We start from the raw sequence: 27,830 nt of genomic DNA, 5'->3' as shown, positions 1-27,830 counted from the left end.
GGTCAACTAGCCATGCAGTGCAGCCCACATTACTAGGCACCATTAAGATTACAGAAGGTATTCAATAACACAGTGAGTTATCGTACTTTTCTTCTCCAGGGAGTCTGGGTATGAGGTCAGCCTGGTCTGGTGTTTATCCTTCTGGGGGGCCTGCTCCATCATTGGTATGTTATCTCCATGGTCACCAGATATGTAGTCCAGAGTTCATTAAAAGTGCAAGATGGAGTTAGTTCAGTCTGGGTGATCTGCTTCTTCCCTTCTTCAGCGCTAGTAGTAAAGAACTCTCCTGCCAATGCAGGAGATGTAAGAGACGCAGGTTCGACCTCTGGATTGGGAAGATCCCTGAAGGAGAGCACGGTAACCTGCTCCAGTATTCTTGCCTGGAGAATCCCATGGACAGAGGAGCCTGGCGGGGCTACAGTCCATAGGGCTGCGAAGAGTTGGACGTGACTGAAGCAACTTAGCACGCACACTCACTTCTTTAATGAAGAATGGATGGTTCCCTACACAGAGACTGTGAGATGGTCTTCTGTGATGTCTGGCTCTGAAAACTCTGAACAAAATGGATCCACTCCATCTCTGAAAGTATCTAGTTAATTTTTCAGAAGATTGCCAAACGCTTACACTTAGCTATTGAAAATGCTACTGTGTGACAAAACAAGAGTAGTCAAACCTTGTCTTCACATCTCCGTGTTTATGAGATGACCATGCAGTACTAGACACTTCCCAGTATCCTCCACAGCTGGTCATTCTGAAGGTCATTTATTCCACATATCAACAGGATTTCAGAGGTGCCTAGATTTTCACTCAGCCTCCAGCCATCTTGAACTGCTAAACGCCCCAAGGAAGCACCATGACTCAGCAGTCCTCATGGATGACCAAAAAGAAAAGCTGACCGGACCTGGGGTGTTGGATCATGCTCCTTTTGAAAGTATACCCAGATGTGGCCTTCTCCTAAAGGAAGTTGATTAGAGTATGCCTGGGCTCCTTGATTAGAATAACGAGGAACTTCTGAGGGCCTAGCTCAGCCCAGATGCTTCTGAGAATACAGTCTCCGCATTCGCTCCCGGGGCCCTTAAGAACCTGACCTCCTCCATCGGGTTCAGCAGAGGCAGCAGTCCTTGGCAAGAAGGGCAGATTGGAGAGTACAGAAGGAACAGGAAGCCCACGGTCTGGGAATCACCTCGGTGTTTCCCGAGGTTGCTAGACAAAAACCACACACCTAGGTGTTCTGGTACCACGGGAGGGCTGTGCAAAGAAAGGTAAGTCTCTAAGGCAAGTCGAAATTATTAATTCCTTCAGCTGGGGCGGGGGACAGTCTATCCCAAGAGTTTGAATCTGAATTTGAGATGTTACATAGTACTAAGAAGACAGGTCGCACGAATTCCGCGACCCCCCACCCTGGCAAAAACAAAACTCTTACATCTTATTTTAAATAAAAAATGGGCACAAGAAATACTCAATAATAGTAACAAAGTTACTTTTTAGCTTGACTATCCTGGACTAGAATTTCCCTTCTCGGTCGGGGAGGTGGGCGCTGGGTCAGAAAAGATGCCACCTCACACCGCGCGAGGGAAGCGGCACCCGGCGCAGCCCGGGTCGCCATGGAAACCACGTTGGCTGGGCTGACCCGGGGCAGACCCGGGCTGGTGGGTGGGGTTCCGCAGTGGCTGGTGGGGAGACGCTAAAGCGGCGGCTGGGGGCTGCGAGAAAGGTCACAAGAAGGACTGCGGATTCGGGGTTCCCAGGACCCACAGCTCGGGACCCGGGAAGGGTAACAGAAAGTCGCTTCCCAGCCCACAATCTCCAAATCTGCCAGATGATCCGAACCACGTGGTTAGACACCAGAACTCCAGGTGCTCACTCCTGCTGGCTCGCTAAATCAAAGTGTCCGCGGTGAGGACCCAGAATCTGCATTTAACGAGGTGCTTTATAGGGTCGGGGGGTTGGGAGACGATGGGTTCGCCTGTTCTCTCAGCGCGCCGCGGTGATAGTAAAAGGATCCACACCTCAGTTTCCTCCCTAGCGGTTCTCAAGGAGGGGCATTTCTGCTAGCTGAGAATGGAAACCCGGTTCAGTTTCTGGAACTAAAGTGTAACTGATTGGAAGCGTCGCTGCAATTTGCGGGTTTCCCACTTGAGGGCAGCCCAGTCCTTCGTTCCTATTCATTTGGCAAAGCGTGGCCGTCGGTGTCTAGTCCAGTTACTTCCAGCTGCAGTCTCCTTAATATAAGGTCTTTTTAGAAAGCGAATCTTGGGTGCAGAGAGTCGTCTCCTTAGGAGGAGTGGGACAGTAGCTGAACCTAGAGCTCTAAATGTAAAGCCTCTCTAAGCTCCAATTCCTGGTTCACACTTAGGGTTCAGAACAATGCATCTGTGTTTGTGAAGAAATAATGTTTTTGTTGAGAGTAACGTATGTGCACCAGAAAACAGATTTCTCAGCTCTCTGGGCCTTATCTTTTATTGGACGATGGGATGGGACCTGCATCTTGATTTGGACAGCCTTGGCCCTGGCTGGGCTTCAGAGTTAGGTCTGGACCTTGGGGAACCATGAGCCTCATTTGCCCACTTTGAGGAGGCAACATGGTGGTGAAATGGGAGAGGGACACAGCAGCTACACTTGTGGGAAATTCCCATAGTGTAGTCCTCCATGACAGTAAAAATGGAACCTACCAAATTTGCGCAGTCTTTCTTAGAGATCTAGATAGGCTGAGCTCAATAGAATGGGTCAACCTATGGGTCTCTACTGACTTATGCATTTATATACCATACTTTCTTAGGATAACTTATATTTATAGGTTTGATTTCTGTGCTATTGCATATGTACCATGTGCTCCTCTTATGCCATGCTCAGTCACTTCAGTCGTGTCCCACTCTTTGCAACCCCATGGGCTATAGAGGACCCTGCCAGGCTCCTCTGTCCATGAGATTTCCTAGGCAAGAATACTGGAGTGGGTTGCTATTTCTTCCTCCAGGGGATCTTCCCCACCCAGGGACTGAACCTGAGACTGCTGTGTCTCCTGCATTGGCAGTGGATTGTTTACCACTGAGCCACCTGGGAATGTTGTTATTGCATGCATGGCATATAACATCACATCCAGGCTCACATAGGCTGGAAGTGATAGGGCTGAAACTAAGCAGGATCCTGCAGGGCCTTCCCAGGAACAGATGCCCTGTGTCCCTGCAACATTTTTGTAGAAGAGCTTTAGCCATTTAGACCTTCCCTGAATTCCAAAGAGCAATTTAATCAGGGAAGTGAGAAAATGCAAAAACAAACAGTCGAGCAAGACAGAATAATAATAGTTCAGCCATAAAACAAAGGACCTTTAGTTCCTCCCCAAGCGCTATAGTTAATATCCTGTGCCATATCATTAAGTTATTTTGCAGATACTTAAAACCGCCACCAGGTGGAAGAAGTCAACCGCATGCTGATCACTAGCACAGAAACCCCAGACTGATTGGAACCAGCAGGCTGATGATTATGATTCCTGAAATCACCCTGTTAACTTCCCCATCAACCAGTCAGAGAATTGTGCACCAGCTGATGAAAGACCCTGTGATCCTCTCCCTCACATCGTTTTTAAAAAATCTACCCTGAAAGGCATCAGGGGGTTTGGGTCTTTTGAGCATGAGCTGCCTGTTCTTGATTGGCCCCATCTTGGGTGCCTTGCTGCTGCTGCTAAGTCGCTTCAGTCGTGTCCAACTCTGTGTGACCCCATAGACGGCAGCCCACCAGGCTCCCCCATCACTGGGATTCTCCAGGCAAGAACACTGAAGTGTGCCTTGCAGTCAACACTATACTTTCCTTCCCCACAGCCCAGTTGTTGCATGTCATTATATGTTGTTGTATATATGTTGTATGTTGGCATTGTTGTATGTTGGGTGAATGGACCCAAGTTTGGTTTGGTAAAGGAGCCAGATCTTGCTTAGCACAAGATAGAACCCAGGCCCAGTGCCAGGGCAGATGGCAGGGATTGGGGAGAACAACTGGTTTCATTTTCTTGGTCACCTGAGTAATTAGTGTTTTCAAAGTGGGAATAGAGGGCAGTCAGCTTTCAAACCGTGAGAAGGAAGTCCCCACTGTTTCCTTTTAAGTGTGAGCAGCAGGTAATCTTTCTTCAGAAGATATATGGCCAGGACAAATTTGGAAGTTCATTAAAATGGGGTCAAAGCAAATGACTCATTGACTGACAGAATTTGCATAGAGCCAGAGAAGAGAGCCAAGTTTGATTTTGAATTTCCTAGTTTCCTTGAGTGGGAGAAAGTAATGCTATTAGTAAGGCCTGGCAATACCAGGGTTTCTTATTTCTTATTAATTTTTTAAAATTAAAAATTAAAAAAATTTTGTGTTTTGGTGGAGAGATAATAAGAGTCTTGGATAGAACCTGAAGGACCTGTGGGATACTTAAGTGAACCAAAAACAGGTGTGTTGGGGCTGTATTCTGGATGATATAAATTTGTATTATAGGTGCTACTTAACACATTATTGGGGACTTCCCTGGTGGCTCAGACGGTCAAGATTCCATTTGCAATGCTCGAGACCTGGGTTTGATCCCTGGGTTGGGAAGATCCCCTGGAGAAGGGAATGGCTACCCACTCCAGTATTCTTGCCAGGGAAATCCCATGGACAGAGGAGCCTGGAGGACTACAGTCCATGGGGTCACAAAAAGTCAGACACAACTGAGCAACTAACACGTAACATGTTATTGACTGGAGGACTTTTGCAGAAACTAATGTCTGTGGCTGGTGATTTGTTATGTAAGTGAGTATTGAAACACCCTGCTCAGTAATGTTAGGGTAACAAGAGACGTATTCATACATCTCCAGTCAGTAAGTTGTTAAAATCATTAACATAGATAGGGTCAGCTGCTGCAGAGAAAACATTTTTGTGACTAGAGAGGATAGACATTTTAGGATACCCAAGGACAAAAAGATTTTGAAGGTGACAGAGATGGTTCTTTGAAATCTGAGTTTCCTTTTCGCTGTGCTCCACACAGACACAAAGTAATAGCTATTTTATCTGAAAAATAGAGAATGGAGATGGCAGAACACAGAGGGATTTCTTCATGCTAAGACTCAATTTCCCAAAAGCGTTATGATTTTTTGGACGCCCAAGAAACTTCTCTCTCATGTTTTAAGTCTCCATCAAAGACAGGCTGAATCTCTAGAGTGGATGAATCAAAACTTAAAAATGATAATAGAAAAGTCTGTGGGTTAAGCCTGCTCTTAAATGTTAGTACATTTAATTATGTGTGCCCCTGTCGGGAGCACATGGAAGGCTCATTTAAGCACAACAAAGATGCTGTCTTGAGCTTAGGAGGCTGTGAGGTCAGGTGGTGTGGGGTTCCTGCTGGAGCGCTTCTCCTCCTGTTGACAGGCACACCCAGAGTGTCTTCAGTCTGCAGAGCTGGCCCAGAGTTAGACTCAAAGCACAGATGTCCTGAGAGAGGCAGAGAGAGTTTCCCAGCAGCTTGTGTCACTGTGTGAAACCAAGGAAGAAGTACAGGCGAAATGTGAGCATCAAAGATGCGAAGCTGAGCAAGTCTCACATACTCAGCTGCTGAAAGAAAAGGGCCTGGGGCCCGTTGCTTTCATGCATGGTCACAGTAATTAAACAGCAGGTGTCAGAAAATATCTGACATCTCTTAGGCTTGAAAAAGTGTTTGATAACAAGCAGTAGACAGTCTTCAAAAAAGTTCATTCCCAAAGTTGTGTGTATGTCTGTGAAGATGTTTTCATTCTCAGAACACGTCCTCCAAACCTGTTTACCCCTGTAGATGTTTGTTTATTTTGTGGTCACCAACAGATATTTAGTAAGCACCTCCTGTATGCCCACAGATTGTGAAACATAGAGCAGTGAAGAAGCAGACAGAAATTCTAGCTACATGGCTTAGATTCTAGTGGGAGGAAACAGACCATAAATACAAAGTAAGCAATAAGAGAAGCTTATGTTTTAGACAGGGATAAATGCAAAAGTAACAGGGTTGGGGGAAAGGAGTACAGGCATGCAGTTAGGATAGACCTCACTAAAAAGGGGATATTCAAGCAAAGACTTCAAGAGGTGCAGAAGTTAACTGTGCCGGTGTTGGAGGCTTGAATCCAGGGTTGTGGGGAAACTGAGAGCAAAGGCCCTGAGGTGGAAGCATGATGGTATGTTTGAAGAACAGAAAGGAGGCAGTGTGACTGGTGGGGGCTGCTGGATGGGAGAGTGATGGGAGCTGAGGTCAGAAAAGCAGTGGTCAGAGCAGTGGCTCTGGGGAGTCTTGTGTTCCTTTGACTTTTTCTCTGAGACATGAACTTGTTGGAGCATTTTGAGAAGAATGGTGTGGTCTGACTTTTTAAAATATTGAGATACAATTCATTTACTATTCAGTTCAGTTCAGTCACTCAGTTGTGTCTGACCTGCGATCCCATGAACCACAGTCCAAGGGACTATCAAGAGTTTTCTCCAACACAACAGTTCAAAAGCATCAATTCTTCTGTGCTCAGCTTTCTTAAATTCACCCATTTGCACTATGCAGTACAATGCTTTTTAATCTATTCAGAGTTGTGCAGCTATCAGCATCATATAATTCCAGAACATTCTCATTATCCCCAGTCAAACTCTGTACCCATTAGCAGTCTTTCCCCACCATTCTCCCATCCCCCACGTCCCCGGAAATGACTAGCCTACTTTCTGTCTCTTTGAAAGTTTGGGGGCATTGCATGAAATGGAGTCATACAACATGATAGCCTTTTGTATGTGGTTTTTCTTTCATGTTGTAGCACACATCGGTGTAACAGAGCTGGTTCTTAGACTCTTTAAATCGATGGAAATTGATAAGAGGCCAGAGAAGAAATTTAGATAAGGCTTTATTGGGACTCATGCTGCAGCAGGAGGGAACAAAACAAGTAACAGGTTCCTTTGTTCACTCCTTGAGTGGAGGTGAGTTGTTACCTTATATGGGGTGAGGGTAGGGGCAGGTCCAGGATCAGGCAGGATGGGGTGACTTAGGCCCCTTCTCTGGTGGTATTGTGCGCAGGGGACATAGAAGTTGGGTTTTTGGTTTTGTTCATAATTTTCCCCAACTCTGCATGAATGCAGTTATTTTTAGTCCTTATTTGGATCTTTGATCCATTTTGACTTAATTTTTAAAATTTGGTGTGAGGAATAGGTTCAACATCATTATTTTCTGTTTGGCTATGCAGTTATCCTTTTGTTGAAAAGGCTTTTCTTTCTGCGTTGGATTGTCTTGGTACCCTTATCAAAAATCAGTTGCCCTAAATGTATGGGTTTATCTCTGGAGTCTCAGTTATATTTTTGGATCAACCTATCTATCTTTGTATTCTGTTTCTCCAGGAGACATTTGTTGTCCAGGTACAAGCACTTGTAGCAAAGGGTCCCAGGTCCCACATGTCTCATCAGTACCTCATTTTTTCCCGTAGCTGAATAATATTGCATTCTGTGGATATACCACAGTTCATTTATCCATTAATTCATTGATGGACATTTGGGGGGAGTTTTCACTTTTTGTGCTATTATGGCTAATGTCACAAACATTCATGTTTAATTTTTTTCATATGAACATATGTTTTCAATTTTCTTTGGTTATATACCTAGGAGTGGAATTGCTGGGTTGTATGGTAATTCAGTGTTTAACTTTTTAAGGAACTCCCAAACTGTTTTTCACAGCAGCTATACTTCAGCAATTCATGAGAGTTTCAATTTCTCCATATCCTTACCATCTTTTTAATTTTTTTAGCCATCCTAGCAGGTATGAAATGGTCTCTCATTGAGCTTTTTGATTTGCATTTTCCTAAAGACTAATGATGTGAAGCATCTTTTCATGTGCTTAGTAGACATTTGTATGTCTTCTTTGGAGAAATATCTATTCATATCTGTTACTCATAAAAATTTATTTTGTTTGTTTTTACTGAATTGTAAATTCTTTATATAGTTTAGATACTAGACTCTTGACAGATGCATGATTTAAAAATATTTTCTCTCATTCTCTTTTTCACTTTCTTTATAGAGTCCTTTGAAGCACAAAAGTGTTTAATTTTGATGAGTTCCAATTTATCCATTTTTTAATTCTATTGATAGTGCTTTGTGTCATATTTTAAAACCATTGCCTAATTTAAAATCACCAAATTTTATGCATATGTTTTCTTTTAAGAGTTTTATAGTTTCGGTTCTTACATTTAGGTCTTTGATCCATTTTGAATTAAATTTTTAATTTGGTATGAGGAATAGGTACAATGTCATTATTTTCTGTGTGGATGTCCTGTTGCCCTTTTGTTGAAAAAGCTATTTCTGCTTTGAATTGTCTTGTATCCTTGTCAAACCTAGGTTTTCCATAAACATATGGGTTTATTTCTGGAATCTCAATTTTATATCATGGATTAACCTGTCTATCCTTATGCCAGTACTATAGTGCCTTGATTAGTGTAGCTCTGTATTAATTTTTGAAGTCTAGAGGTGTGAGTCCTTTAAATTTGTTCCTTTTTGAGATTGTTTTGGCTATTCTGGGTGCCTTGCATTTTCGTATGAAATTTTAGAACCTACTTTCCAATTTCTGCAAAACAAGCAGCTAGGATTTTGATGAAGATTGCCTTGAATCTGGATATCAATTTGGGGAGTATTGCCATCTTACTAATACTGAATCTTCTCATTGGTGAACATGGGATGTATTTCCATTTATTTAGGTCTTCTTTAATTTCTTTCAATGATATTTTGTTGTTATAGTGTTCAGATTTGCACTTATTTTGTTTTATTTTTAATTAATTTATTTTAATTGGAGGCTAATTACTTTACAATATTGTAGTGGTTTTTGCCATACACTGACATGAATAAGCCATGGGTATACATGTGTTCCCCATCCTGAACCCCCCTCCCACTTCCCTCCCTATCCCATCCCTTAGGCTCATCCCAGTGCACCAGTCCCAAGCATCCTATACCATGCATTGAACCTGGACTGGCAATTTGTTTCACATATGATATTATACATGTTTCAATGCCATTCTCCCAAATCATCCCACCCTTGCCCTCTCCCACAGAGTCCAAAAGACTGTTCTATACATCTGTGTCTCTTTGCTGTCTCGCATACAGGGTTATCGTTACCATCTTTCTAAATTCCATATATATGCATTAGGATACTGTATTGGTGTTTTTCTTTCTAGCTTACTTCACTCTGTATAATAGATGATTTTTAATATTAATATTATAATAATGTATTATAATAGATAAAACAGGGTTATCATTACCATCTTTCTAAATTCCATGTATATGTGCTAATACTGGTGTTTTGTATTATTGGTAATTTTGATAATATTGGTGTTAATATTTGGTGTTACTATTGCTGTTTTTCCTTCTGACCAACTTCACTCTGTTTCAGTTTCATCCACCTCATGAGAATGGATTAAAATGTGTTCTTTTTAATGGCTGAGTAATATTCCAAGGTGTTACCACAGTTTTCTTATCCATTCGTCTGCCAGTGGCCATCTAGGTTGCTTCCATATCCTGGCTATTGTTAACAGTGCTGTGATGAACATTGGGGTACATGTGTCTCTTTCAATTCTGGTTTCCTTGGTGTGTATGCCCAGCAGTGGGATTGCTGGGTCGTATAGCAGTTCTCTTTCCAGTATTTTAAGGAATCTCTGCACTGTTCTCCATAGTGGCTGTACTAGTTTGCATTTCCACCAACAGTGTAAGAGGTTCCCTTTTCTCCACACCCTCTCCAGCATTTATTGTTTGTAGACTTTTTGATAGCAGCCATCCTGACTGGCATAAGATGGTTCCTCATTGTGGTTTTGATTTGCATTTCTCTGATAATGAGTGATGTTGAACATCTTTTCATCTTTGTTAGCCATCTGTATGTCTTCTTTGGAGAAATGCCTGTTTAGTTCTTTGGCCCATTTTTTAATTGGGTCATTTATTTTTCCGGACTTGAGCTGCCTGAGCTGCTTGTATATTTTGAGATTAATTCTTTGTCAGTCGCTTCATTTGCTATTATTTTCTCCTATTCTGAAGGCTGTCTTTTCACTTTGCTTATAGTTTCCTTTGTTGTGCAAAAGTTTTTAAGTTTAGTTAGGTCCCATTTGTTTATTTTTGCTTTTATTTCATTTACTCTGGGAGGTGGGTCATAGAGGATCCTGCTGTGATTTATGTCAGAGAATGTTTTGTCTATGTTTCCCTCTAGGAGTTTTATAGTTTCTGGTCTTACGTTTAGATCTTTAATTCATTTTGAGTTTATTTTTGTGTATGGTGTTAGAAAGTGTTCTAGTTTCATTCTTTTACAAGTGGTTGACCAGTTTTGCCAGCACCACTTGTTAAAGAGATTGCCTTTTTTCCATTGTATATTCTTGCCTCCTTTGTCAAAGATAAGGCATCCATAGGTGCATGGATTTATCTCTGGGCTTTCTATTTTGTTCCATTGATCTATATTTCTGTCTTTGTGCCAGTACCATACTGTCTTGATGACTGTAGCTTTGTAGTATAGCCTGAAGTCAGGGAGGTTGATTCCTCCAGTTCTAGTCTTCTTTCTCAAGATTGCTTTGGCTATTCGAGGTTTTTTGTATTTCCATACAAATTGTGAAATTATTTGTTCTAGTTCTGTGAAAAATACCATTGGTAGCTTGATAGGGATTGCATTGAATCTATAGACTGCTTTGGGTAGTATACTTATTTTCACTATATTGATTCTTCTGATCCATGAACATGGGATATTTCTTCGTCTATTTGTGTCCTCTTTGATTTCTTTCATCATTGTTTTATAGTTTTCATATGTAGGTCTTTTGTTTCTTTAGGTAGATTTATTCCTAAGTATTTTATTCTTTTTGTTGCAATGGTGAATGGAATTATTTCCTTTATTTCTCTTTCTGTTTTCTCATTGTTAGTGTATAGGAATGTAAGAGATTTCTGTGTGTTAATTTTATATCCTGCAACTTTACTATATTCATTGATTAACTCTAGTAATTTTCTGGTGGTGCCTTTAGGGTTTTCTATGTAAACGATCATGTCACCTGCAAACAGTGAGTTTTACTTCTTTTCCAATCCAGATTCCTTTTATTTCTTTTTCTTCTCTGATTGCTGTGGCCAAAACTTCCAAAACTATGTTGAATAGTAGTGGTGAGAGTGGGGCCCTTGTCTTGTTCCTGACTTTAGGGGAAATGCTTTCATTTTTTCACCATTGAGGAATGTTTGCTGTGGGTTTATCACATATGGCTTTTACTGTCTTGAGCTATGTTCCTTCTATGCCTGCTTTCTGGAGTTGTTTTATTTTTTTTTTAATCATAAATGGGTGTTGAATTTTGTCAAAGGCTTTTTCTGCATCTATTGAGATAATCATATTCATTGTTTTTGGGTGAAATGTCCTATAGATATCAATTATGTCTAACTGGTCCATTGTATCATTTAAAGTTCGTGTTTCCTTGCTAATTTTCTGTTTAGTTGATCTATCCATAGGTGTGAGTGGAGTATTAAAGTGTCCCACTATTATTGTGCTACTGTTAATTTCCCCTTTCAACTTGTTAGCATTTGCCTTACATATTGCAGTGCTCCTATGTTGCATGCATATATATTTATAGTTGTTATATCTTCTTCTTGGATCGATCCTTTGATCATTATGTAGTGTCCTTCTTTGTCTCTTTTCACAGTCTTTATTTCAAAGTCTATTTTATCTGATATGAGTATTGCTACTCCTGCTTTCTTTTGATCTCCATTTGCATGAAATGTCTTTTTCCATCCCTTCACTTTCAGTTTGTATGTGTCCTTTGTTTTGAGGTGGGTCTCTTGTAGACAGCATATATAGGAGCCTTGTTTTTGTATCCATTCACCAGCCTTTGTCTTTTGGTTGGGACATTCAACCCATTTACATTCAAGGTAATTATTGATAAGTATGATCCCATTGCCATTTACTTTTTTTTTTTTTTGAGTTTATAAACCTTTTTTGTGTCTCTTATCTAGAGACGATCCTCTAGCATTTGTTGAAGAGCTGGTTTGGTGGTGCTGAATTCTCTCAGCTTTTGCTTGTCTATAAGTCTGTTGATTTCTCTTTCATAGCTGAATGAGATCCTTGCTGGGTACAGTAACCTGGGTTGTAGGTTTTTCTCTTTCATCACTTTAAGTATGTCCTGGCATTCCCTTCTGGCCTGAAGAGTTTCTATTGAAAGATCAGTTCTTATCCTTATGGGAATCCCCTTGTGTGTTATTTGTTGTTTTTCCCTTGCTGCTTTTAATATTTGTTCTTTGCGTTTGATCTTCGTTAATTTGATTAATATGTGTCTTGGGGTGTTTTGCCTTGTGTTTATCCTGTTTGGGACTCTCTAGGTTTCTTGGACTTGGGTGGCTATCTCCTTCCCCATTTTAGGGAAGTTTTTGACTATTATCTCAAGTATTTTCTCATGGCCTTTCTTTTTGTCGTCTTCTTCTGGGACTCCTATGATTTGGATGTTGGGACATTTAACATTGTCCCAGAGGTCTCTGAGGTTGTCCTCATTTCTTTTAATTCTTTTTTCCTCTCTGCTTTACTTATTTCCACCATTGTACCTTCCACCTCACTTATCCTATCTTCTGCCTCAGTTATTCTGAGGTTATACTGTTGGTTCCCTCCTGAGTGCTTCTGATCTCAGTTGTTGCATTGTTCATTATTGACTGAGCCTTTTTTATTTCTTCTAGGTCCTTGTTAAACATTTCTTGCATCTTCTCAATCCTGTCTGCAGACTATTTATCTGTAAATCCATTTTGTTTTCAAGATTTTGGGTCATTTTTACTATCATTTTTCTGAATTCTTTTCCAGGTAGACTCCCTATTTCCTCTTCTTTGGTTTGGTTTGGTGGGCATTTATCATGTTCCTTTACCTGCTGAATATTTCTCTGCCTTTTCATTTTGTTTAGATTGCTGTGTTTTGGGTGACCTTTCTGTATGCTGGAAGTTTGTGGTTCCTCTTTATTGTGGAGGTTCCTCCCTGTAGGTGGGATTAGATAAGTGACTTGTCAAGTTTTCCTGGTTAGGGAAGCTTGCATTGGTGTTCTGGTGGGTGGAGCTGGATCTCTTCTCTCTGGAGTGCAATGAAGGGTCCAGTAGTGAGCTTTGAGGTGTCTGTGGGTTTGGTGTGACTTTTGGTTGCCTGTATTTTAATGCTCAGGGTTATGTTTCTGCATTTTTGGAGAATTAGCTTGTATGTCTTGCTCTGAAACTTATTGGATTTTGGGTAGAGCTTGGTTTCAGTGTAGGTATGGAGGCTTTTGGATGAGCTCTTGTCGATTAATGTTCCCTAGAATCAGGAGTTTTCTGGTGTTCTCAAGTTTTGTATTTAAGCCTCCTGCCTCTGGCTTTCAGTCTTATTCTTACAGTAGCCTCAAGACTTCTCTATCCATACAGCACCGATGATAAAACGTCTAAGTTAATGGTGAAATGTCCCTCTCCACAATGAGGGACACCCAGAGAGGTTCACAGAGTTACATGGATAAGAGAAGAGGGAGGAAGGAGATAGAGGTGACCAGGAGGAGAAGAGGGGGAATCAAAAGAGGAGAGAAAAATCTAGCCAGTAATCAATTCCTTATGTACTCTCCACAGTTTGGAACACTCAGAGAGGTTCACAGAGTTACATAAGAGAAGAGGGAGGAAGGAGATAGAAGTGACTAGGAGGAGAAAAGAGGGAGTCAAAAGGAGAGAGACAGATCTAGCCAGTAATTAGTTCACTAAGTGTTCTACACAGCCCAGAACACCCAAAGAGATTCACAGAGTTAGGTAGAGAAGAGAAGGGAGAGGGAGGGGGTAAAGGTGACCTAGGGGAGAAAAAGGAGAGTCAAAAGGGAGAGAGCAATCAAGCCAGTAATCACACTTTGAAGATTGGATTCTTAAAGGTACAAAATTGATAAATACCAAAAAGCAAAGATTAAAAATCTAGAGTAGAGTTTAGATCTCAAAAACAATCAAAAGTATTATAAAAACAAAACATCTCAAAAATTATTAAAAAATATATAAATGAAATTGTTTTAAAAATAGGATCTTATTTTTCTTGCAAGGTAATAGGTTATAAAAGTGAAAAAGGATTAATAAATTTAAAATTTTTTTAATTAAAAAATGATAATAGTAAAATATGTCTAAGAATTTCTCTGGAGCTGTTGAGGGTAGGGTCGGGTCAGTTCAGTTTCAGATAGTTCCTTGTTCCGGCTTATACTTCTTCTCAAGGTCTATAGGCCCCTTCCAATGTAGTCAATGCTAGCTACAGGGTTTTAATCTGTGGCACCTGTCACTTCCAAAGCGGTTGCCTCTTCTTTGTTTATTTTGGCTTCCTCTGTTTGCAGGTATCTTCAGTGTCTAATTTCCGTTCTGACACAAGGGGGCGAAGGTGGTCACTTACTTAGGCTCACTTGTTCAGTTGTGCTGTGGGGAGGGAGGAACGCTGCAAACAAATATCACTAGCGTGTGTGGGGAGTGCTCACAGTGCCTGGGCCACACTGGGTATGCCCCCCTATGGCCTCTGTGCTTTCCCAGTCTACTCAGGCTCCAGGTTGCTCTGCAGGGGAACTATCTAAAGTGGGTCCTGGGTTGCATGCACTTGCCAGGTATAGGCTGTTCAGGTTCTCAGGTACTCCACAAAGGCACAGACTCGGCTAGGCGTACGTTCTGTGCCCTTCCCAGGTCTGAATGGCTCAGGTGACCAGGTGCACTCTCCCAGGTGGGCGGTGCATCTTACCACCTCCCCCTTCCCAGCCCCTTGGTTTCCTGGGTGCGCAGGGAGAGCGCTCTCAGGTGTGGCGTGTGTCTCCTCTGGGGAGCTGATCTCTGACTGCAACCCTCCTGGCGGTGTCAACCGTCCAGGATCCCAGGAAGACTTGGTTAGCAACTGGGAGCCTGCTCACAGTTTCGTGGCGGATGCCGTCTCTGGGGCCCTGATTGCCCCTTGCCTTCCCGCTCTGGCTGTCGCCTGCCTGCCTCTCTGCCTCTGGCGGGGAATGGGCTGGTCTGCAGCTGGCTAGCTCTCCTCTGGTATTTGCTCAGTCCTTTGTTCCATGAGCGGACCAGGCTCTGCCTTAGAGCTTTTCATGGGAAAGTTCTCTCTCTCTCTCTGTTTTTCCCTCTCTCTCTGGCTATCCCACAGTTTGGGTTGCTCTCTCACGTTAGCTCCCTCAGGTTGTCCTCAGGGTATTCAGGCCCCATCCTTACCCTAAGCATGCAACCCACACCTCCCTGTTCAGCCCCCGCTCGCTGCTGGCAGACGTGAGCATCTGGGCTACTTCTCTGCTGGGAGTTGAGGCACGTAATCTGTGGGCTTTTTGTTTGTTTGTTTTTTTCTCCCTCCCAGTTATGTTGCCCTCTGAGATTCCAAAACTCCCCACAAACCCGCCGGTGAGAGGGTTTCCTGGTGTGTGGAAACTTCTCCTTCATGACTCTCTCCCTGGGATGGGTCTCCGTTCCTAACTCTTTTGTCTCTTTTTATCTTTTATATTTTGTCCTACGTCCTTTTGAAGAGAATGGGTTGCCTTTCTGGGTGCCTGGTGTCTTCCAGCAAGGTTCAGAAGTTGTTTTGTGGAATTTGCTCAGCGTTCAAATGATCTTTTGATGAATTTGTGGGGGAGAGTGGTCTCCTCATCCTATTCCTCCGCCATCTTCTTATTTTGTTAAATCACTGAGTATTTTATTGTTTGTGATGCTATTGTAAATAGAATTTTCTCAATTTCATTTTTTAAATTGATTAAAAAAATTATTTGTTTTCAGTTCTGCTGGGTCTTGGTTGCTGCATGGGCTTTTCTCTCGTTGCAGCGAGTGGGGGCTACTCTTAATTGAAGCGCGCAGACTTATTGCAGTGGCCTCTCTTGTGGAGCATGGGCTCTAGGGCACGGGCTTCAGTATTTGTAGCTCGTGGACTCAGTAGTTGTGGTTCCTGGGCTCTAGAGCACAGGCTCAAAAGTTGTGGCAAATGGGCATAGTTGCTCTGCAGCATGTGGGATCCTTCCAGATCATGGATTGAACTTGTGTCTCCTGCGTTGGCAGGCAGATTCTTTACCACTGAGCCACCAGGAAAGCCCTTATTTTCCTTTTTGATTGCTCATTGCTAGATTAAAGAAATAGTTGATTTTGTATCCTACAACTTGGTTGGACTCACTTGTTAGCTCTAATAGTTTGTGTGTTCTGTAGATTTTATAGACGAGAATACAGATGGTTTTGATTCTTCCTTTCCAATTTATATATGCTTATTATTTTATTTCTCTGCTTAATTGCTCAGGGTAGAACCTCCAATGCAGTGTTGAATAGAAATGGTAAGATATTTTCCTGATTTTTGGGGGCAAAGTTTTCATTTGTTGCTCATTAGGCATGATAACTGTAGGTTTTTCTTGTTAATATGCTATTGACAAGGCTGAAGAAGTTTATTTTCCTAGTTTGCTGAGTGTTTCTGTCAGGAAAAGATGTTGGATTTTGTCAAAAAGAGGCATACTTCAGAGATATTAGAGGTTCAGTTCCAGGCCACTGCAATAAAGAATATTGCAATAGTCATGAATTATTTTGGTTTCACAGAGCATAGAGAAGTTAAGTTTACACTATACTGTAGTTTATTAAGTGTGATAGCATTATGTCTAAAAAATGTACATACCTTAATTTAAAAATGCTTTATTGCTAAAAATGCTAACCATTATCTGAGCTCTCAGCTAGTTGTAATCTTTTTGCTGGTGGAGGGTCTTGCCTCAATGTCAATGGCTTCTGACTGATCAGGGTGGTGATTGCTGAAGCCTAGGGGTGGCTGTGGCAGTTTCTTAAAATGACAACGATGAAGTTTGCCATATCAATTGACTCTTCTTTTCACAATTTCTCTGTAGCATGTAATGCTATTTGATAGCATTTTACCCACTTCTTTCAAAATTGGAGTGAATCTTCTCAAAATCTTCTGCTACTTTATCAACTAACTTTATGTAATATTCTAAATGCTATATTGTCATTTCAACAATCCTCATAGCATCTTCACCAGGGGTAGATTTCATCTCAAGAAGCCACTTTCTTTGCTTGTCCATAAGAAGCACCAACCTCATGATGAAATTTTATCATGACATTGCAGCAATTCAGGCACATCTTCAGTCTCCCCTTCTAATTCTAATCTCTTGATATTTCTACCACATCTGTAGTTACTTTCTCCATGAAATCTTGAACCCCTCAAAGTCATCCATGAGGGTTGAAGTCACTTTTCCAAACCTCTGTCGATACTTTGACCTCTTCCTATGAATCGTGAACATTTTTGATGGCATCTATAATGGGGAATCATTTTCAGAGGGTTTTCAATTTACTTTGGCCAGATCCATCAGAGGAATCACTACCAATGGCAGCTATAGCTTTATGAAGTGTATTTCTCAAGACTTGAAAATTCTTGAACCATGGGCTGCAGAATGGATATGTGTGTTAGCAGGCATGAAAACATTAATCTCGTTGTACATCTCTGTCAGAGTTCTTGGGTGACCAGGTGAGTCAGTGAGCAGTAAAATTTTGAAAGGACTCTCTTTTGTGATCTCAATAGTGGGTTGAAAATATTTAGCAAACCATGTTGTAAGCAAATGTGCTGTCATAGAGGCTTTATTGTTTAATTGATAGGGTGTAAGCAGAGGAGATTGAACATAATTTTTAAAGGCACTAAGATTTTTGGAATGGTAAATAAACACTGACTTCAACTTAAAGTTACTAGTTGCATTAGCCCCTAATGAGAGAGTCAGCCTGTCCTTTGAAGCTTCATAACCAGACACTGACTTCTCTTTAGCTATGAAAATCCTTGATGGCACCTTCCAATAGAAGGCTGTTTTGTCTACACTGAAAATTTACTTTTTAGGCACTTTCATATATTAACTTAGCTAGATCTTCTGCGCAACTTACTGCAGCTTCTACTTTAGCATTGCTACTGGACCTTGCACTATGTTATGGAGATGGCTTCTCCCCTTAAATCTCATGAACAAACCTCTGCTAGCTTCAGACATTTCTTCTGCAGCTTCCTTACCTCTCTCAGCCTTCATAGAATTGAAAAGAGTTAGGGCCTTGTTCTGGATTAGGCTTTGGCTCAAGAGAATGTTGTGGCTGGTTGGATCTTCTATGCAGACCACTGAAACTTTCACCACATCAGCAATAAGGCTGTTAAACCTTCATACCATTTGTGTAGTCACTCTAGAAGCCCTTTTAATTTCCTTTGAGAACTTTTCCTTTGCATTCATAACTCGGCTAACTGTTTGGGGGCAAGAGGCCTAGCTTGTGGCCTCTTTCAGCTCTAGACATACCTTTCTCACTGAACTGAATCATTTCTAGTTTTTTATTTAAAGTGAGAGATATGTAGAGGCCAATTATAGGGTTGTTAATTTGCTTAATTTCGATATTGTTGCCTCAAGAAATAGGGAAGCCCAAAGAGAGGGAGAGAGATGGGAAACATCTGGTCAGTGGAGCAGTCAGAACACACATCTGGTAAGTTCTCCATTTCGTATGGGTGTGGTTTGTGGTACCCCAAAACAATTACAATAGTAACATCACTGATAATGGATCACCATAACTAATACTATAATGTTGAAAAAGTTTGAAATATTGCAAGAATTGCCAGAATGTGCCAGAGATATGAAGTGAGCAAATGCTGTTGGAAAAGTGGTGCTGATAGACTTGCTCAACAGGGGGTTGTCACAAACCCTCAGCTTGTGAAAAATAAAACAACAACAGTATCTTGAAGTGTGGCAAAGTGAAGCATGATAAAATGAGGTATGCCTATACTTTCTCTGCCGGGATCCAGCCCCAGTGGATCCAGGGTGATTCGAAGGGGAGATGGATAGGTGAGGAAAAACTTATTTATTTAGCGATGTAAGATTAGATTAGGAAGAAATAGTATAGTAGGAAATTTAGGTGGAGAAAAGAGGCTGAATAACTTGGTTTATGGGGAAAACCAATAAAACTTCGAGACACCATCTACGTTAGGCCTCCGGCGCCCACTTGAATATCGAAGGGTGCCCCACCTTAGGCTCCCTTTTGCGTGGATCTTAGAAGCCAGGGCAAGTAAGTAGACGTGGTGAGCCTCCCTGCTCCAGATGGGAATTCAGCTGGAAAAGGGGAGAAAAGAATGACATGGGGGAGCCCAGCATCGGTGAAAGACTCAAGACTTTATTTTAAAAATCAGCTTATATACCCCAAGTTGTACATAAAGAAATAATGGAATATGCAGAGTTATGCAGGGGCAGCAGTCCTGACCCTCATTGAGACCAGGCTTTCTTTTGCATACCTTCCCATATACAAAAGGTCTCAGGTGGTTTACATTATCTTCTGGCCAAGAGGCCTGTTAACATTTTTATGGCTCTCTCCCTAGATAAATGTCTATCAACCAGTAAAACTCTTTTTCCCTAGAAGTGTTTTTTTCTTTACTCTGCATCACCCTCAAACTACTAAATAAAGTTACATTCCTGTAGAACAAAGGTGTAGTGGGTTATAACAAAGAAAGTACTTAACTCAAAGATCTAATGTTGCTAGTACCAGGTCTACTATCTGTTTTTCTATATACCAACTATATCTACAAATAAAAGATATGAAAACTTGGCAGCAAGTATTGGCTCAACAAATGAAACCTTTAATCAGTCCTAGTCTAATGATTTTGACTCCTCGGAAGCCCCTACATTCCTAGGATATTTTAAGCTTCCTGTGCCTCTCGTGGAGGCTGCAAACAATCACATGTGCAGCTGTAAGAGTCCAGCAGGCAGGCTAGAAAGCCATCAGAGGGGTTTTTGGATTGAAACACTCTTATTATGCCCAGGAGATTTATTATCTAAAAGCTCTAAATTAACCTTTTCCAGAAAAAGGTGGTGGGGGGACAGCCCCCCTGTTAATGTCAGAAGAGTAGGTGGAAAGCATAACACAGTAAAGCAGGCAGACTCTGGTTTTTGGGGCTGGATGCTCAGGAAATTCCAGGGGGAACCCCTGGAGCCTGATCACACCCTTGAGTTTTGTCAGGCTTCCTTCCTCATGACCTTTGCCACTGGCGGGATTCCTCACGCTGGCTCCCGGCATTTCTTCATATCTATTGAAATAATTATAATTTTTGTTCTTTATTAATATGGTATATTATATTGATTTCTTTTCTTATATTGAATTAACATTGCATTCCTAGAATAAATCCCACTTAGTCATAGTGTATTACCCTTTTTATATGTTGCTGGAGTCTCTCTGCCTATATTTTGTTGAGGAGCTTTGCATATATTCATAAGTGATATTTGTCTGTAGTTTTCTCATGATTTCTTTGTTTTGGTACCAGGTAATGATTTGGGAGCATTCTTTACTCATTTATTTTTATTTTTTAACAAAACTTTCTTAAATATTAGTACGAACTCTTCTTAAGATGTTTGGTAGAATGAACCAGTGAAGCCTGGTCTTTCTTTGTGGGAAGTCTTTGATTATCAATTCAATCTCTTTATTTGCTATCAGTTCAGTTCAGTTGCTCAGTCGTGTCTGACTCTTTGCAACCCCATGAATTGCAGCACGCCAGGCCTCCCTGTCCATCACCAACTCCCGGAGTTCACTCAGACTCACATTCATCGAGTCCGTGATGCCATCCAGCCATCTCATCCTCTGCCGGCCCTTTCTCCTCCTGCCCCCAATCCCTCGCAGCATCAAAGTCTTTTTCCAATGAGTCAACTCTTCGCATGAGGTGGCCAAAGTACTGGAGCTTCAGCTTTAGCAACATTCCTTCCAAAGAACACCCAGGGCTGATCTCCTTCAGAATGGCCTGGTTGGATCTCCTTGCAGTCCAAGGGACTCTCAAGAGTCTTCTCCAACACCACAGTTCAAAAGCATCAATTCTTCGGCACTCTGCCTTCTTCACAGTCCAACTCTCACATCCATACATGACTACTGGAAAAACCATAGCCTTGACTAGATGGACCTTTGTTGGCAAAGTAATGTCTCTGCTTTTGAATATGCTATCCAGGTTGGTCATAACTTTTCTTCCAAGGAGTAAGCGTCTTTTAATTTCATGGCTGCAGTCACCATCTGCAGTGATTTTGGAGCCCCCCAAAATAAAGTCTGACACTGTTTCCACTGTTTCCCCATCTATTTGCCATGAAGTGATGGGACCAGATAGGCCTATTCATATATTCTGTTCCTTTTTGATTCAGTTTTGGTAGTTTCTATCTTTCTAGAAATTTATCCATTGTGACCACATTATCTAATCCGTTGGCATACAATTGTTCATAGTATTTCCCTTCAATTGTTTCTGTTTTTAAGGTCAGAAATAGTATCTTTCATTCCTGATTTTAGTAATTTGAGTACCTCTTTTCTTGTCACTCTAGCTAAGAAAATTGTCAGTCTTACTTACCTTGTCAAAGAACTAACTTTTGTTTTTATTAATTTTCTCTATCATTTATCTATTCTCTATTCCTGCTCTAATATTTATTATCTCCTCAATTCTACTGCTTGGATTTACTTTGCTCTATTTTCTTCTCGTTATGAAGGTGGAAAGTTATGTTATTTATTTGAAACCTCTTCTTTTTTTAACATAAAAGTGAAAGTGAAGTAGCTCAGTCATGTCCAACTCTTTGTGACCCCGTGGACTGTAGCCTACCAGGTTCCTCCCTCCATGGGATTCTCCAGGCAAGAATACTGGATTGGGTTGCCATTTCCTTCTCCATTTTTTAACATAGGCATTTACAACTATAAATTTCTCTCTGAGCACTGTTTTTATTGCACTCCATGAGTTTTGATATGCTGAGTTTTTGTTTTCATTCATCCCAATGTATTTTCTAATTTCCCTTGTGATTTCTTCTTTGCTCTACTGGTTGTTTAAAAGTATGTTTAATTTTCACATGTTGGTGAATATCATATTTCCTTTAGTTACGGATATCTAATTGTGGTACCCTGTTTACAGCGTATAGTTAGGTAGTTCTGTCAATTTCTATCTCTTAATTGGAGTGTTTGGTCCACTAACACTTAATATAATTACTGAAAATATTTGCATCTGACATGTTTCTGTTTGCATTCTGTGTGTCTTTTGTTTCTCTCTTCTTCCATTACTGCCATCTCTTTGTACTAAATATTTATTTTCCAGTGTACTATTTTAATTCCCTATCATTTATTTTCCATATCACTTTGAGTCATTTTCTTGGTGGTTTCCCATGGGGATTACAATTAATATCATCTGCCTCTTTTTCTCTCTCCTTTCCTTCTGGGAATTCCATTATTTTCATGTTAGTATACTTGATGGTGTCTCACAGATGTCTTGGGTTTTGTTCGTATTAATATTTACTGTTTTTATTTCTCTTTCTTAGACTGGCTAATCTCAATCAACGTCTTTTCAAATTTACTCATTCTTTCTGCTAGTTCAGATCTGCTCTTGAGCCCCTCTAGTGATTTTTTCATTTCAGTTATTGTATTTTTTCAAATCCAAAATTTCTGTTTAGTTCATTTTATAATTTATATCTCTACTGATAATATTTACTTGGAAAGACGTTAATCTCATACTTTTATTTAGTTCTTTAGGCATGATTCAGACATGTTTGAGATAGCTGATTTAAAATCTCTGTCTGTTAAGTCAAACATCTGACCTCCTTCAGGGTCAGTTTTTATTTGTGCCTTTTATCCCCTTGTTTATGGGCCATGTTTTCATCACTGTTTGTGTTTCTAATTTTTTGTTGAAAAATGTACATTTTAAATAATATATTGTGGAAGTTTTGGGATTCAGAGATCCCTATCCTCATAGTCTGTTGTTATTGCTGTTTGTTGTTTATTTAGTGACTCTACTGAACTTATTATGTTAAATCTGTATTCTTTGTCAGCTACTGAAATCTCTACTTGCTCAGGTTAGTTCCAGCTAATAATTGGACAGAGATTTCTCTAAATGTTGGGAACCAATCTCCCAGGTGTTTTTTTTTTTTTTTTTTTTTTTTTTTTGCTGAGGGACAATGTGTGTGTTTGTGTATGAATGATTGTATGAATGTGTGTCTTTAACACTCATCCAGACAGTTGACAGCTCTGCCTTAACATTCACTTCTTGCTTGCCAAAAGCCTTAGGTGAGAATTTAGAACTTTCTCAAATCTCTCTAGGACATGTTCACAGCCCTGTGTATGTTGCAAGCTCATGGTTTTCTAGATTCCTAGTAATATATCAGAGCTTTTCAAAGGCTCAATGGGCATCTCATTCCCCAGAGTTTCATTTTTTTTTTCTTTTCAGGTTTTTAATAAGCCTGTTGTTTACCACAATTATTCACTGCCTCAGGCAGCCTTTAAACAATTGACTCTAAATGTATTGTACAAGTGTCCTTGGGGAAAAAAGCTTTTCTCACTCAGGGCAAGCTCTGAGCCAGGTCACATCAAGACAGCATTGCAATGGGAGTCGTTCAGGGAAGCACTAGGTAGGTCAAATAATGACAGTTCTCTGATAATGAGACTTGGAAGGAGCTCCACCTTATTTTTGCTGCCTTGTGGCTTTCACACTGCTAGTTTTCATCATCAGTATTATGAAAAGAATCCAAACCCATGGAAGAAAGCTTAAAAAAGAATGTTACAAGAACAGAATAAAAATTACTCACACAATCCTGCTATACAAGAATAATCAATGTTAATTCTGGATTTTTTTAAAAATTGAAAAATGCGAAATCCTCCAATGTGGGGCAGAGGTACTGGGCAGAAGGTTTCTCAGAGTGTTCTGCTTTATGGCTTCTCACAATAAAAATATCACCATTGAGCATCATCTGAAGTTTTCTGCCTTCATGATCTGACCACCCCTAACCTTCTTCCTGGCAGCACTGAGCTCTCATTTTGGGGACATCCTACATTCCCTGGCTGCATGACTTCTCTCCCTTTTACTATTTCATGCCTCTGTGTTGCCTCCAAGCATCCAGTTATTCTGATACACAGCCTCTTAGTTCTGTCCCTGACCAGCTGCTGCCCATCCCAGAGGCCACTTGGCATGGTCCATTGCCCCAGCCTGACAACATTAAAAGTCGGTCCTCTTTTCAACTGTGTTGGTTTTTGGCTTCTCTAAATAGCATGGCTATCAGATCTCTGGCCTCCATGTCACAGATCCTGCCAGAGGATTAAGTTTCCAAAAGTTTGGCTTGTAATATCCAGATCAAATTTAAATTGGGTGCAGACTGCTCCATTCACTGGAATCCTCATGGTCTGCCCCTGCTCCTCCTCCTCAAAGGAGATCTCTAACCTTGGAAAATCCAATTGCAGACACGCCAGTTCTTGCTTGAAGGAAAGAGTCTGTGTTCTTCAGGGGAGAATTCCATAAATAGTGCCATCATCTGCTCCAAGGACAAGAGGAAGGCATGTCCTGTATTCTCTCAGACATTTCTTTCTACATGAGCAGGACTGAGCTTCCTTTGATCTCTGCCTCTTTGCTTGACTAAGGTTTTCCTTTATTTGCAACTGAGCTTCCAGCAAAATGAATTTCTCAGTTTTACCTGACCCATATATCTTTTGAAGAAAATTACCTCCTGTCCACCATCAAAAGCCAACACTAGAGGCCTTCTTCTTCTACTATTTGAGAGCTGACTGCCTTCTACTCAGACTTCTCATTATTAATTGCTCAGGTGACCTTGAAAATGAAACCAGTTATTCTCCCCAACCCCTGCTGCTAAGTTCTGCTATGTACTAAGGAAGGTCTGGCTCCAAATATTAGCCCTATCACTTCCTGCCTATGTGAGCTTGGATGGGGCATTTGAGAAATTCGGGAGTGTCAGTTTCTTTGTTTGTAACACAAACCAGAAAAACAAAGAGCATGGCATAAAGAAATAAATCAGATCTGCAGAGTCCAAAGGATGCATCAGAGTAATGGTCAACACAACACATGGGCATGGGCAAGTTTATTTCATAACTGGAGAAGAACCACCAAAGAGATGAGAAGAAATAGTATCTGGCACTCACATGAGGCAGACAATAGTGCCTGTTCCCATAAGTAAGACCGAAAAACTCATAACTCATGGGGCTTTTAGTAAAATATACAGACTGGGATAAAATATTTCTAAGTGTATATGTGATACAGTAATGTCCACAATATATAAAGAACTCTCAAAACTCAATAATTAGGAAACAAGAAACCTCGTTAAAAAAAATTGGTGAAAGATTTGAATTCATGCTAAACCAAGGAAGATATATGAATGGCAATATTCTTAACAAAATTAGCCATTAGGAAAATGAACGGTGAAACTATAGTTAGATACCACTCTACACTGTTAGAATGACTAAAATTAAAAGGACTAACTGTAACCAGGTATTATCAGGGATGCAGGGGGATTGGAACTTTTATACACTGCTAATGGAAATATAAAATGACACTAGCTTTTTTGAAAAAAATTCAACAGTTTCTTAAAAAGTTAAACACATGTGTAGTATGTGACCTAGACATACCATTGTTTTAGAGTAAAGCTTTCTTTGTTGTATCACATTTTTGTTGTTGTTTATTTTATATAGGAGTGTAGTTGATTTACAAAGTTGTGTTAGTTTCAGGTGTACAGCAGATTGATTCAGTTATACATATACATATATCTATTTTTTAAGATTCTTTCCCTATATACATTATTAGAGAATATTGAAGTGTTCTTGTGCTATACAGTTGATGGCTATTTTATATACAGTAGTATATAATCTGTTAATCCCAACTTCCTAATTTATACTCCCCCTTTTCCCTTTGGTAACCATAAGTTTGCTTATTCCATAGCAGTATTTTTATTGATTTTATTTTTTTAAAGAATAGTGTATGGTCTGTTAAGATCTTTGACCCATTTTTTAAACAGGTTGTTTATTATTGCTGAGATTTAAGAGTTCTTTGTATGTTTTGGATAATAGTTCCTTATCAGATGTATATAAAAATCTTTTCAGTTTGTGGCCTTTTATTCTCTTTACAATGTTTTTCTCAGCAGAAGTTTTAAATTTTAATGAAATAGCTTATCATTTTTTTCCCTGGATTGTGCCTTTGGTGATATATCCAAAGTCATCACCATATTACCCAGTTTCATTTAGGTTTTCTCCTGTGTTGTCTTCTAGTGTTTTATATTGGTTTGTGGTCCATTTTGAGTTAATTTTTTAAAACTTATTTTGTTGAAATAGAGCTGATTTATATTTTGAGTTAATTTTTGCAAAGAGTGTATATTCTCTGCCTAGGTTTTTTTTTTGCAAGTGGATGTCCTGTTGTTCCCACACTATTTATTGAAAAGATTGTCTTTGCTCTACTGTTTTGCCTTAGCTTTGTCAAAGAGAAGTTTAACTAAATTTATTTGATTCTATTTTGGGTCTCTCTGTTCTATTCCATTAATCTCCTTGTCTATTCTTTCACCAGTACCAAATAGTCTTAATTACCATAGCTTTATAGTAAAGAGCTGAACTCAGGTAGTATCAGCAAGCCAAGTTTGTTCTTTAGATTCAATAGTGTATTGTCTATTCTGGGTCTTTTCCCCCTCTCCATATAATCTTCATAATAAGTTTGTCAATATCATGAAATAACTTGCTGGGATTTTGACTGAATCTATAAATCAAGTTGGGGAGAATTTATACATTGACAAAATTGAATGTTCCTACCCATAAACATGGAATATCTCCCCATTTATTTAATTATTTCCTTGATTCCATTAATCAGAGTTTGTTAGTTTTCCTCACATATCATCTATGTGGTAAAGAATCTGCCTACCAATGCAGGAAATACAAGAGATGCAGGTTTGATCCCTGGGTTGGGAAGATCCTCTGGAGTAGGCAACCTCTGAAATGGCAGCCCACTCCAGTATTCTTGCCTTGAAAATTCCATAGATAGAGGAGCCTGGTGGTCTACAGTCCATGGGGTCTCAAAGAGTCAGACATGACTGAGCCACTGAGCACAGCACAATGTAAATGGTATTGTATTTTAAATTTCAAATTCAATTTGTCCACTGCTGGTATATAGGAAAGCAATCAACTTGTATATTAATCTGTATCCTGCTTTCTTGCTATAATTGTCTATTACTTCCAGGAGGGATTTTGGCTATTCTTTATTATTATTATTATTATTATTTTTACATAGACTATCATGTCACCTGAGAACAAAGACAGTTTTATGTCTTCCTTCCAAATCTGTATACTTTTTATTTCTTTTCCGTGTCTTAAACTGCATTGGCTGGAACTGTCAGTATGATGTTGAAAAGGAGTGCTGAGAGGGGATAATCTTGCCTAGCACCTGATCTCAGTGGGAGAGCTTCAAGTTTTTCACCATTAAGTATGATGTTAGTTATAGATTCTTTACATCTATTCTTTGTCAAATTGAGGTTCCCCTCTAGTTTTCTGAGAGTTTTTATCATCAATGAGTGTTGAATTTTGTTACAAATTTTTTTCTGCATCTATTAATACGACTGTGATTTTTTTTTCCTATTGATGTGATAGATTATATTAATTTATTTTGGATGTTGAGCCAGCTTACCATAATAAGGATAAATCTCCCTTGTATAAAGTTCTTTTTATACATTGTTACATTAAGTTTGGTAATATTTTGTTGATGGTTTTTATATCTGTGCTTATAAGAGAGATAGGTGAGTAATTTTTTTTTTTTTTTAACAAGACCTTTGGTTTTGGTATCAGAGTGATTCTGACCACATAAAATGATTTAGGACATATTCCTTTTGCTTCTAAACTCTGAGAGAGATTGTAGAGAATTGATATAATTTCTTCATTAAACTTTTGGTAGAATTCACCAATGGACCTATCTGGACCAGCCGCTTTTGCTTTTGGAAAGTTATTAGTTAATTATTTGATTTCTTTAATAAATGTACTCCTCAGATTATTTCTTCTTTTGTGATTTTTAGCAGGTTGTGTGTTTCAAGAAATGTGTCTATTTCATCTACTTTAATTTGTGGGCATGGTGGTGTTCATAGTATTTTGTTATCTTT

General features: G+C 39.9%; 1 long non-coding RNA gene across 1 annotated transcript in view; it reads left to right on the top strand.

Moving 5' to 3' along the window:
• Positions 1-1,665: 1,665 nt before the first annotated feature.
• LOC105607182 (uncharacterized) overlaps positions 1,666-27,830 on the top strand; it is a 36,713-nt gene continuing 10,548 nt past the window's right edge. The window contains exon 1 of the long non-coding RNA XR_006058941.2: positions 1,666-1,925. This is a non-coding gene — a long non-coding RNA (uncharacterized LOC105607182). The remainder of the gene's footprint in view (positions 1,926-27,830) is intronic.

The sequence above is a fragment of the Ovis aries genome, chromosome 2 (genome assembly GCF_016772045.2).
Source record: "Ovis aries strain OAR_USU_Benz2616 breed Rambouillet chromosome 2, ARS-UI_Ramb_v3.0, whole genome shotgun sequence".
NCBI classification, from domain to species: Eukaryota; Metazoa; Chordata; class Mammalia; order Artiodactyla; family Bovidae; genus Ovis; species Ovis aries.
The sequence above is the reverse complement of the archived record's forward strand: the minus strand, read 5'-3'. Positions and strand labels throughout refer to the sequence as shown.